The sequence below is a fragment of the Papilio xuthus genome, unplaced genomic scaffold (genome assembly GCF_000836235.2).
Source record: "Papilio xuthus unplaced genomic scaffold, Pxut_1.1 DF826961.1, whole genome shotgun sequence".
Classification (NCBI taxonomy): Eukaryota; Metazoa; Arthropoda; class Insecta; order Lepidoptera; family Papilionidae; genus Papilio; species Papilio xuthus.
The window spans coordinates 1,432,437-1,445,247 of record NW_013531688.1 but is presented as its reverse complement, the minus strand read 5'-3'; the positions used below and the strand labels follow the sequence as shown (position 1 = coordinate 1,445,247).

The 12,811-nt window shown below is 33.8% G+C and overlaps 1 protein-coding gene across 1 annotated transcript in view; it reads right to left on the bottom strand.

The window, feature by feature from the left end:
* pxb (putative Hedgehog signaling attenuator pxb) overlaps positions 1-12,528 on the bottom strand; it is a 78,397-nt gene extending 65,869 nt beyond the window's left edge. Inside the window, exon 1 of the mRNA XM_013315726.1 lies at positions 12,496-12,528. The gene's annotated coding sequence lies outside the window, so the exon portion shown is untranslated. The remainder of the gene's footprint in view (positions 1-12,495) is intronic.
* Between the last annotated feature and the right edge of the window lie 283 nt (positions 12,529-12,811).

Sequence of the window (12,811 nt, the reverse complement as noted above, 5' to 3'; positions counted from 1 at the left end):
AATGTACATATGCAAATCGGAAATCGAAAGACACATTGGTACATGGATTCGAACCCAGGACCTGCAAATTGCAAGAGATCCATGCTGTTCTGGAGATACCTAGTAACATATCATCCTATCATACATCTAAACATTCGCAACTATACTAATATTATAAAGCGGAAGAGTTTGTTTGTTTGTATATATAATAGTATATATAATGTTTAGATGAATGGATGGGTGGATGGATGGATGTTCGAAGGTATCTCTAGAACAACTTAACGGATCTTGATGAAATTTGGCATACATATAGATCATAGTCTGGAAGAGCACATAGGCTGCTTTTTTTTAATTCCGCGCGGACTGAGTCGCGGGCGACCGCTAGTTTATGATATTAGTATGTTGACGATGAAATATGGTCGTTATTAGATTCGACTTTGTAATACGTACAAAGACGAAAAATCGTTTAATAAAACCGAACACAATTCCTGGAAAAGCTCCACTGATTCCTTGTCAGATAATACCAACTAAGAAAAATCACACGAATTAAACATTCCTAACAGAGTTGTCGAGCCACCAACTATGTCCGGCTGTTGGTTTGAAAAATAACATACAAATAGAAACTAATCAAGATTGTGGGAAGAGAAATAACTTGGTAATTATTAACAAGATTATTATCAGAATTGCTATGAGTCTTGTGAGTTCAAAACAAGTTCCCCACAGATTAATAATAGACGTCAGTCATTAACGCTTCTAACAGTAATTGCGTGGCACTATTATGATGAATTGTTAGATTTTTCGTTAGTATAAATCGGCTTCATCCAACTCAACTGTTGTCAGTTTCATAGAATTATCAATCTTAACACAAAGGAATAGAGTGTATTATAGTAGTATCAAAATGTGATCATTATAAACTTTTAGTTTTTTGAGTGTTTTTATATCATAAGGTCGCAAAGGAGAGAGCGGCCCCCTGAAATCACTGAAATAGCGAAGTGACCATTGCCCATAAACATACGCTATTCCATATGCGTTGTCTACCTTTAATCGACGGAAGAGAGGATGCACAGAAAGAAAATATATTCCCTTTGTATGAATCCTCTTATTCGGAAAGTCCACTTCCACTTCCCATTCTTTTCTTTTAAGAAGAAGGGTCGGAGGGAAAGACGACTAAATTAGGCCTCCGGGACGCACACTTACCAGACAAAACGCGGAATTGCTTCCACTTGACGCCTGTCTTCTGTGTCGTGGTATTTCATCTGACGAGCCGGGCCAATTCGTGCGAAGATGTTAATGCGGGCTCTACCACTGTCAAAATGTTGTATGTTTACTCTTAAAATATTTTCACATCTTTATAACTGAACAAGTTCACGTAAAAGAAATAACAATACTCTTTCTCTGAACATTATAATGGCATACTCAAATAACTTTCTCTTTGAGATTAAAAATAAGTCTTATTTGTTAACAATTCACAGGAAAGTCGCAAAAACTTTATTTTATCTTATTTAAATTGGAGAGTATAATAAATACAGTTAGTTCAAATAGCTTGAGAGGCTTGGAGTTTTTGTAACTGTAGTCCGTCGTGAGCGCTTTCACCCAAATTGTATAATTTTGCATTAATTTTTGACAAAGTATTCTTTAACCCTCTACAATTTTTTGTTTAACAAACTTGTTGGGAAGATGAAATATTTTTCATTTTCCTTGAAGTTGGTATTTTAGATTGGCTACGACTCCTTATTTCTTTTTTTCTTTCACCTTTTCCATTCTATTTTATTTCAATCCTTTAAGAACAAGAAATGCTATGCCGTAGCATAAAGTTTCTGGAATCTCATAGGGAGGGAAAATATTCTCCTTCTATGGTTCCCCTCCTTTATCGTCTGAAGGCAATTCATCTGCAATCGTGGATGTCTAGGGTTAGTGGTTTTAGGTGACCGTTTGTTCGTTTGCCACCTTTTAATAGTTGTAATTAGATTATTCTATTTGTAATCAGATTACGTATTGAACTAAATACTCTGCTTCCCAAACGTCGCAGAAATAAAAATTTGTTTGCTAAAGGAAAAGCTTTCTTAAACAGACAATTTTAATCTTACTAGCTTACTAATATTATAAATGCGAATGTTAAGATGGATGGATGTTTGTTTGAAGGTAACTCCGGAACAGCTCAACGGATTTTGGTGAAATTTGGTACACATATAGAACATAGTCTGGAAAAACACATAAGTTAAGTATTAAGTATTTTTTAATTACACGCGGACGAAGTCGCGGGCGACAGCTAGTTTGAATAATGTTTAAAAAGAAGCGCAACAATTAAATATTGCAATAAAGGCGGCAACTAAATGTTAAATATAGATTTATGGTAATCATTTTACTGATATATGAGGCGTTAACGATTCAGATCTTTGAAATTGCACACCATTAATTGGGACGTCAAGTTCGTTGAGGAAAAGAAAAAAGTATGGGGCCCCGTCTCCATACTAATTTAGATATCAAACCAATGAGCCCGACAAATCGTTGGCAATTCGTATTGGCTTCGTGGAATTAAGACATCCTTCGTCGCTTTGTTTCTGTGAGTATTTTTAGTCGACGTTTCAATCGAAATCGGTCAGAATTGGAAGTTTGGCGGTTTTTGTTCGCGATTAGTTTTTTTGTTTTAACAATGTGCGGTAAAACAAGGAAAGTTAAATGTAGTTGATGTTTGGATTTTCGCATTGGATTATTTGATATAAATTTCTCAAACATTTTTTGGTGTTAATTGCCAGATTGACAAAATGAAGATAGATATTTTGTACAAATAGATATTTGTTAATTTCGTTACTCTTTTGTCAACCCGATGGGCATTCTATAATCTTTTTAAAGACACTATATAAAATTACAGTATGTTCAATTTATTCATGAAAATACATATTTTTTATTGAATATAATTTTAGTACATAGTGACTTGCTCAGAGTAACCGGAACATGAAAATTATGGAACTCTCCGTTAAAAATAAGATTCTTAGTAAACTCTTAAAAAGTTTAAATTGTACGGAACTGCGAGCTGTTAAAAAGCGGAAAGTGCATTTTGTTTTATACACTTTGATAAGTTACGCTCGTTAAGTAAGAAGATCGATGAGCGAAAGTAAATGCAACAATAACTTAAGTTAAAGCTGGCTTTGAATCACTAGTTAAAAATGAAGTCAGTAAGTATGTAGGTTACGATATTTTTGCATATCTTGGATGCTTAATACTAATCGGCGCTGTGTCTGTTACTATAGTTATGGACACCTTGAATGCACTCATATATTTGACGATGTGTACGCTCCGATGTATTAACGCACAGTGGGTGTTTCAATTAATTTGGCGACTTTGGTTGTACTTATACGAGTATAATTGATCACTTTAGGAGTTCCCTGTATCTGGATATCCTGTCCGTCACTTTTTTTATGCAGCCAATTGAACTATTGTTGGATTAAAGTACTACTAAACTGACCTAATGATTTTCATGCGTATATTTGTAGGTTTTATATTTGTGTATTTTATTTTAACTATCTGTAGTCAAAACGAAACAACCGATTTTGACTAGTGAGGTGTCATTCGGTTGACATTATTTCCCTCAATGTCATAATGTTCAGGTTTTTGTTGGCTTGTAATTAACAAATAGTGTTATTTTATTTATTCAATGTGATCTCAAATGTAATGACAATATGTTTTAATTTTGATAATGACATAATACATTTAACAATTACGCAATTTATTAAGTAAAATGTTGGCCACCCCTGAATAGGCTCGTAATTTGTACCAACTTGTAACTTAATGGGTTTCAGTAATCGAATCGCGACACTTTAGCAACTTAAAATATAACTTGACAACGATAATTTGTGTTTTAATGGTGATTTTATGGAAATTACATGAAAAGACAGTGATTTATGTCGAAACGAAATTTATTTCCTTTTATAATTTCACCTTCCCTCTTTGAAAATTACTTTATTAATTGGCTATTTTGATTTATAATTGTGCATAAATTAAAATTAATTTTACGTAAATATATTTTTATACATCTTACAGAGAATTTTAAAATGTTGATTTAGATTTTTATTTGACTGTGAAATGATATAATTTGATTTTTTATGCTTTTTTGGTGTTAGATTTTAATTTGACTGTAAAGTGATATAATTTGCTTTTTTATGCTTATTTGGTGCATAAGTAGTAGGTGGAACATCCTTATTTTAAATTAAAAAGTAATTCCTAATGTTCACATAACTTAACACATGAAAACGTAAATTGTAATTCAAATGTAAAATTAAATTGCATACGATAATGTCGTATATAATTTCATAGGTCACAAACTTTATATTTCGTTGGAACAAAATATGATTTTCTACATCAGTACGTTCAGAATTCTTATGAGGGAAGTGAGTTGGAACTGACCCAGACTCATTTCCATATTATCCAGACTATGGCATGGGTCGAGCGATATATTAAATAACACTGGCATAGATACTATGCAAAAAGGTCACTATGCATAATATCCTTTATGAAATCACTCGCCTACTGACTCAAATAGCCGTCATAAAGTGTACAGACGTGATTCTGCATGAATTTTGTTAATCCACAGCGACTTTTATTATGTAACAAAGCGGATTGCTCTGATCATACATTATGAAGACTATAAAATTTTCATAGAGGACACATGAGGTTGTGTATTCTATTTTGAATCCCTTTTATTTCATGAAATTAAAAATTTAATGACAATTTTGGCTTTCATTAATAAAACATGCAGAAGAATTGAAAACCTCCTTCTTTTTGAAGTCGACTAAATATAAAATTATCCAAACTTTCGTGAAACATTATACTAAACTGATATAAAAACGGCTAAACACTCACGTATATTCGTTCGGTGGCGGCACCGACTAGTTTCGAGCCCATCGGGGGCCCTTCATTAGGATGAGTGGTACTGGTATTTTTTCGCGGACGCGGCCCGTCGCTCACTTTTATGTCAAAAGTTATATTGTTAGTAATGAATGAATGGATTCAGAATACTTAAAATGTATGGGAGACTCAGGTTCAGGTGTTAAACCACTTATATGATGGAAAACGTCCAAAAATATTTAATAAAGTCATATAATTTCCTATTGTAGTAATAATTTAAAATAGCCTCTATTATATCAAAATACAAGTTCCTTTTGCATTAACCTTTATAAATTGAAGGATGAATGCATTCTTTTTTAATTTTCGATGAAACTTAAGTCTATGTAACTGTAACTATTTTGTAGTTTTGGAGTTATTTAAAAGTTATTTTCTTCACATTTTTAAAGCGATGCTGTTATCAAGTTGAAGATCTGTTAAATGTCGTGATACATTGTTAACATTAAAAGGCTATAAAAGTAAAAACCTAATTAATTACTGAATCGCGTACAAGTTGGGTAATCTGAGAGCATCGTGTAAAGGTATCTGAGTGTAAAGATTGTCTTCGTAAATAAATTATGGCGCTGTAAAGTATGATAAACGATGTGTACGTGAACGAACGCAGTCGCACACCGCGTGATACGAGTATAGCGATATTAAAAGTGATGCGCAGTTGAAAAATGATGTCGCTACTTTGGTTGTAGGCTGTAAAGACGACTAACATTAGTCGCAGCGGGTGGTATAAGGCGATGGGGTAACGTAATAATCTAACTCGACCAATTTAATGTGATACATTCAAAGTACCTTTTGTAATATATTAAAGCGAATCGATAAACACTTTTGAGGTGTCTTGTTAAATTAGTTATGTCTTGCCGACACTATTGCTCACGAATATAATAATTATGACGTTATATTATTAATCATGTTTCAGACGTTTTTAAATTATAAGAATTATGAGTGAAGGTTATAATTAAAATAGATTTCTTTCACTAAATTGGAATATAAAATTTACAAGATGGAAATATGTTTGTTAATTTATAGCTATGTTTGAGACTTATACTATAAAGGTCAGTTTCAACTACATCTATTTATTCAATTGAAAAAAAAACATGAAATTCGTAAAATTAATTACAGTCAGCGTCTGTGGCTCAGGGGTTAAGCATTCAACTTGTAATCTGCAGGTCCTGGATTCGAGTCCCGCACTGTTCCAATGTTTTTTTTCGATTTTACATATGTACATTTATCTGACGTTCTTACAGTGAAGGAACTTACGCAACCTGCACAAATCTGCGAAGCAATTCAAAGATATGTGTGAAGTAACCCAACCCGTACAGGGTCAGCGTGGTTGACTATGGCCTAGTCCTAACTTAGGGTAGACTTCGAGCCCCTCATTGGGGATGTATAGTGAGCTGATGATGATGATAAATTACACTCGAAGAATTGTATGGATGTATTTCAACTTTACAACAGAATAAGCATCGTTAACTTAAGCTAGTTGATTTTTCATACTCAACTTAATCTCTGAATAGTGCAATAAAACTGCTCTTAAATTTTCATTGAAATGAGGTCAACTGTATGTGGTTAAGTGAAATAGTTAAGTTGATAAAGTCAATCGTAGTGAATGGTAAAGTTACACTACGATATAGAGCTACGAAATGCACAGAGAAGATTAATTGGAATCAGGTCCAAGTACGCGGTACAGTTTCCAATGTTTGTTTCGGTTTCTCAATCTAGTTTAAAACTAATATATTAGGTATTGAATTTATGTTCCTATATGTATGATAAATTAAATATGTTTGTTTATTTAATTCGTCAAGATTGATTATATGGGTTTCAGTTTGCATTTATCCAAAAACTAGCTATCGCCCGCAACTCCGTCCGCGCGAATTGAAAAAAATAGTAGCCTATGTGTTATTTCAGACTATGCTCTATATGTATGCCAAATTTGAGCGAGATCCGGTCACAAACATCCATACACTCATCCATTCCATCTAAACATTTATAATATTAGTAAGATATATAGAGAGATGGTATCTCTTTGTCTTTTTATAAATTAAGAGAACAATGTCTTAAGAGAATTTTGGAAGAGGAAATTCACGGTAAAATTATACTAAACCATTATGAAAAACACATTGGTATATGCCGGGATTCGAACCCAGGACCTGCAGATTGCAAGTCAAGTGCTTGACCACTGAGCCACCGACGCTCCTAATATAGGCTACACACTATAGCTATTGTAACTCACGTTGACAAATGCAAGCGATCTCTGATCGGAATATCGATTTAAAGGAAGCGACAAGAAGTGGCATTAACAACAATCCGGCATGAACGCGATTGTTTTGTAATGTCATCGAACGATTGTGAACTTCGTTAGTTTATTATCGGACTAGGAACAATATCTTAAGAAATTGTATGTTAAACTCTATTATTTTTTAGACTAGACGCAATTCAAACAACGAAGTACAAAAGTAAATTGTGATATATCATTTTGGTTTTCGTTATCATACAATTAGGATTAGAATGGAAAGCAATAAATAAATTAGAAAATTATATCTTACGACTATAAAAAACAGGTTTTTAATGTTTAACATCATAAATTTAAATTATCAATCATCAATAATTTATTTAGTTTTATTTGCTGATAATTTATAGTATGCCTAAGTATTATTATGAAGTGTCGGATTTTAAAAACTGTCAGTAATAACAAGCAGGATGTTTTGTAATCTGTGCCCGAACGACACGAAAACTTAACTTGCTTTTAATGATGGCAACGTTGTAAGAAAAACCATTCTTGTGATATTCATGATAAAATTAATGATTCGTTGTAAGATTAAAAAAAAAGTGAGTGACATGTAATAAAAATATTTGCCAACAGCAAAACTCTAATTAAACGCAATCCAAAGTCTAAACTAATTATATGATATATATATTAAACTTAACTAAGTAGCGACCAAAGGTGCGATTTTGCCTTACACGGCAGACGGCAAGCAACAGCAGGCGTCAACGCAACGAGAGTGCTACGGTTTTCAGTAGTAATTATCAAATCGCATTAAGAAAATATTTATTTGCAAACTTCATATATACAACTGTGTAGAGAAAAAATAAAAAAAACTATGCTAAACATTAATAATTACAAACAAAGTAATGACAAGCATGGTCTTTATGAAGCAACTAGCTGTCGCCCGCGACCCCGTCCGCGGGGAATTAAGAAAAAATATTAGTAGCAACGTAATATTATATAGCCTACAACCTTCCTAAATGGACTATCCAACAAAAAAAGAATTTTTCAAATCGGACCAATAGTTCCTGAGATTAGCGCGTTTAAACAAACAAACAAATAAACTCTTCCGCTTTATAATATTAGTATGGATAAAATTTGGGTACATCATTAAAGGCTCGTCATTTTAAATGTATATATGCGAATTATTTAATGTGGACCTTCCCCGATCCCCGCACGAACTTCGTCCCCGGCGTCCTGTACTTCGTCGTTCTAGCCGTGCACTTCGTCCTTCTCGCCGCGCACTTAGTCCTTCTCGCCGCGCACTTCGTCCCCCGCGCCCTGAGGCCGGCAAAGCTCGCTCGACGCAATTAACCATATTGTTATATTAATCGGATTTCTCGTCGTGTTACACCGAGTCCGTTGATGCACAGATAAATATCTTCTTATTGCCTATTTACTTTATGATTTATGTACGTCGTCATGTGTTAATGTCTGCTGAAATTGTATGCTTGTATGCTTAGGTTTATTGCATTATTTATTTGGTTTTATTTAAACAGCAAATGAAGCATAGTTAATAAGGATTGTAATCATAAGATGTAAAGTAAATATTACAAATCGTTATATTGGAATGTAGTCCGAACAATCTGTTTGATAGGAATCAGAGAAGATGGGATCCTGCGCAATAACACTACTAAATTACTTATCTTACTAAATATTATAAATGTTTGTCTGAAGGTATCTCCGGAACGACTCAACGGATCTTGATGAAATTTTACACAGATGTAGAACATAGTCTGGAAAAACACATAGGCTACTTATTAAGTTTTTTTTTAATTCCTTGCGGACGGAGTCGTGGACGAAATCAACAAAGCAGTAATTCCACTGTCATCCTTATTGTTTAACTTAGGAAAAACAGAGACAGCAATACTATATTTAGGTTCCAAGATATAATACTACGGACAAATTCTATGGCCATTAATCCCGAACTCAACAGTTCGACAACAAAATCTGTCTATTCACGTTAAGCGATGATTACGGATGCAGAGGGAATTGAGTCAGTATCATGAAAGGCATTTGTGATTCAATTGAATACGGAAAGGGGAAAATGGATTTTGTGTACAAATGGACATTTGCGTCACATAATTTACTGTTATTAAAAGCTCGAATTGGTAATTAACAGAGCTTAAATGTACAAAAACAGTCCTACAGTTATTACGAGAATGATTTTAGAGGTTTGGATGGTACTAGAACCTCTTTTAAAGGAGTAGACGAATTTTACTTCTTATTTTGTCTACATATTAGTCTGTTATTGTCTGTTATAAATAAACTCTTAAAAAAAATCAATCGCTTTTTTAATTTGATTATATGAAAAAACATAGGCATTAATTTATTAGTAATTATTCGTTTTTTATCTTAAAACTAGTGGTCGCCTGCAACTTTTTCACCGCGGAATTTAAAAACTTAGTAGCCTATGTGTTCTTCATAACTATGTTCTACATCTATGCCAAATTTCATCAATATTTATAATATTAGTAAGATAAGAATTGGTATACCACAGATAAAAATATAAACCTTTTCTTTCACACCAATGTCAAAGAATTTATCATAATCAAGTCAGATACGTGATTCCGGAATGAACATGAGCTTAGCTATCAGCACATTTGTTCCCAATTAAAGCGTTGAAATACTCACTGGGAATGCCTTGAGTCGTAATTAATATCTTTTGAATGCTCTCACTCAGCACATGTGGGAGTCGAGTTACAGATTTATTGCATACTTATATTTTGATTTTTTGATTACGTGTTAAATAGTTAATATATCTAGAAACTTAGTTATAAAGTCATTAACAGCTATAATGTAGTGCAGCACCGGCACACAGGCGCGGGCGTTAACTTACTTGAATTCGCGATTAAATCACAAGCTCCACCCCTGGTTAGATGTGAACACTCTTATACAACTTCCTATGTTTGAAATTTCGCGTCCGAGTACGCGCCCTCGTAATAAATATGAACAAGTACTTATTGTAGGTTTCAGACCATTTAAAACATATTATCTGAGTTTTTTCGATATGTTTATACAGAGATTTTGGTACCAGAAACGTACCAGTCCAGTAATCCTAAAATGGTAAGATCTCTGAGGTTCTGAGTCGGCGCTAGGTACACAAACCAGTAAATTTTGAAATGGGCTCTATCTAAAAGGTTGGTAATCTCTGGTCTCTAGACTCTGGTAATTATACGAGACAAAGTTGTAAAACTTTTTTTTATATATAAAGAAGCGGACAGTGTTGACGCCCCAATTATCTTTGTATCAAAAAAAGTAGAATTAACGTCCTTAATTAAAATTTATGTCTGATTGTAATAAAATATTTTTTTGTTGACCAAACTGTCTTCCTTTCTTAATTACAGCGTCAATAAAAATGAAATGTGTGTTTAAAAATGACCAACCGACCGGTCACACAAAACAGTAAATTTAAAATGCAACACGATATCATATAAAGTTAGTTTCACACGAGGGAAGTGTAGACAGTTCTGCTGTTTGAACGCAAACTTACCGTATTATAGTGTTGTCCTTTTTTTTTTCTCAGAGGGGAATGCTTTATGTATGCTCCGCGCCCCGGGGGGGACGCGGTAGTTATGTGGGATTCTCCTCCATAACGGAGGCATACCCACTAAACCCCTCTGTTCCTCCAACGCATCGGGACGGGACCACGGGCACGCTTTCGCTCTCGTCCGCGTCCCCGTCTGCGCATTATAGTGTTGTCCTTGACAAAGTATCAATTGATTAGCGATATTGAACACGAAGTTAAAAATGTATAAAAGTAGCAATAGTATGCTAGTCATGTATTTATTCTTATACATTTTGTAGATTTAACTAGCGAATGAAACTGTGTCTACGAGATTTCTATCACGGCGCTGTAGTTTCAAGCAATAGCAATACTATTCTGTCCTACTGTTCTGCGCACTGTATTACCCTAGTGTGAAACTAGCCTAACGTCCATTTTTAATTACAAAAGGTTCCGCACCTTGTCATATCCGCTTCGTTGTATAAACACAGACAAACAGTCCATTTTTTAAGGGTGGCGACTTTGTTATCAATGTTAAATGCCCGACACGCTTCTAGATAACGATGCGGTCAATATTTGAAAATACATCAGTGACTTACTAGAAGTGGCTTCTTCATTTCTTACCTGTTATACTACATTAGGTAAAGCATATGGCAATGATTATAGAAAAATGATTGTAAAAATAATTGTAGTAATACTAGCCGTCGCGACTCCGTCAACGGGGAATTAAAAAAAAATAGCAGCCTATGTGTTCTTCCAGACTGCTCTACATCTATGTCAAAATTCAGCGAGAGCCATGCCGTTCTAGAAATAACAAACATCTATCCATTCATTCAAACTTTATACAACCAATTTTAAAAATGAGAAATTAAAAAATACAGTAAATATTTAAAATTAAAACAATAAATTGAAACAAATTCTCAACGTAATTTTCCGTATGAACTCACGCAGAAGCGAATCCAACAAATCTAAGTCAGAAATGAAATAATAATATTAGAACAGTTGTAGAAAGTCGGGACTTGGTCTCATTTAAAGTTCAACGATAAATCCTAAAACGAAATTGTTCGTAGAAACGCCATAGTAAATAAAGATTAAAGTGTTTAATCAGTTCGCTTCAAAACTCATGACCTGCTTCGTAAGTCAAAAAACTTTTGACTAATTTGTATTGAAAAGTTTTCCTCAAATTTGAGAAATTTAAAAACAAAATTTAAGTACAAAGCAAACCTAAAATAGAACACGAAATATAACTTGTAGTTCTTACTTACCATAAAACTGTGTAGTTAATTCTTTAAATATTTGAAACTAAAACAAACGTTATATAAATTATGGGCATCAAAATATTGCCTTATGTCATCTCCTATACTAGCTGTTGCACGCGACACCTTCTGCGCGGAACTTAAAAAAAACTTATTGACTAGCCTATGTGTTCTTCCATACTATCTTCTATATGTATGCCTAATTTCATCGAGATCCGTTAAGCCGTTCTGAAGATATCTTCAAACAAATATCCATCCATCTAAACATTCACATCTTCTATTATTTATTTTTGCAGGTCCTGGGTTCGAATCCCGCCATGTACCAATGTGTTTTTCGATTTCCACTATTACATTTACATATGTATAATACGATTTACATATGTACATTTATCCGACGTTCTTACGGTGAAGGAAGACATCGTGATGCAACCTGCACATATCTGAGAAGAAATTCAAAGACATGTGTGAAGTCAACCAACCCGTAATTGGCCAGCGTGGTTGACTATGGCTTAATCACCCTTAACTTAGGGTAGGCTCAGAGCCCGTCATAGTAGTGAGCTGATGATAAACTTATATTATTTAATATAAAATGTTACCTTAATGTTTGTGTTCTACAGTCGAGAGATTACCTGTAAACATAAAAATTAAAAAATTTCAAACCATCAATTACATCGGATTGAGACGTTTCGAATATTTGGGCTTTTTACATATCATATCTAAAGATACATTAAAATTTGACACTGCATTAGTATTAATGGAAGATTATTACGGCTTAATAGTGCGTGTAGGTGTAGGATCAAAGAAACGTTATGCGTTTCGGCTAACCATTCCAAGATAAAGGCGTGTTATTGAGACGCCTATACTCTCAGAATGGTAGATTACATTTTTATTTACTGCCTCAAAACGTTTGAT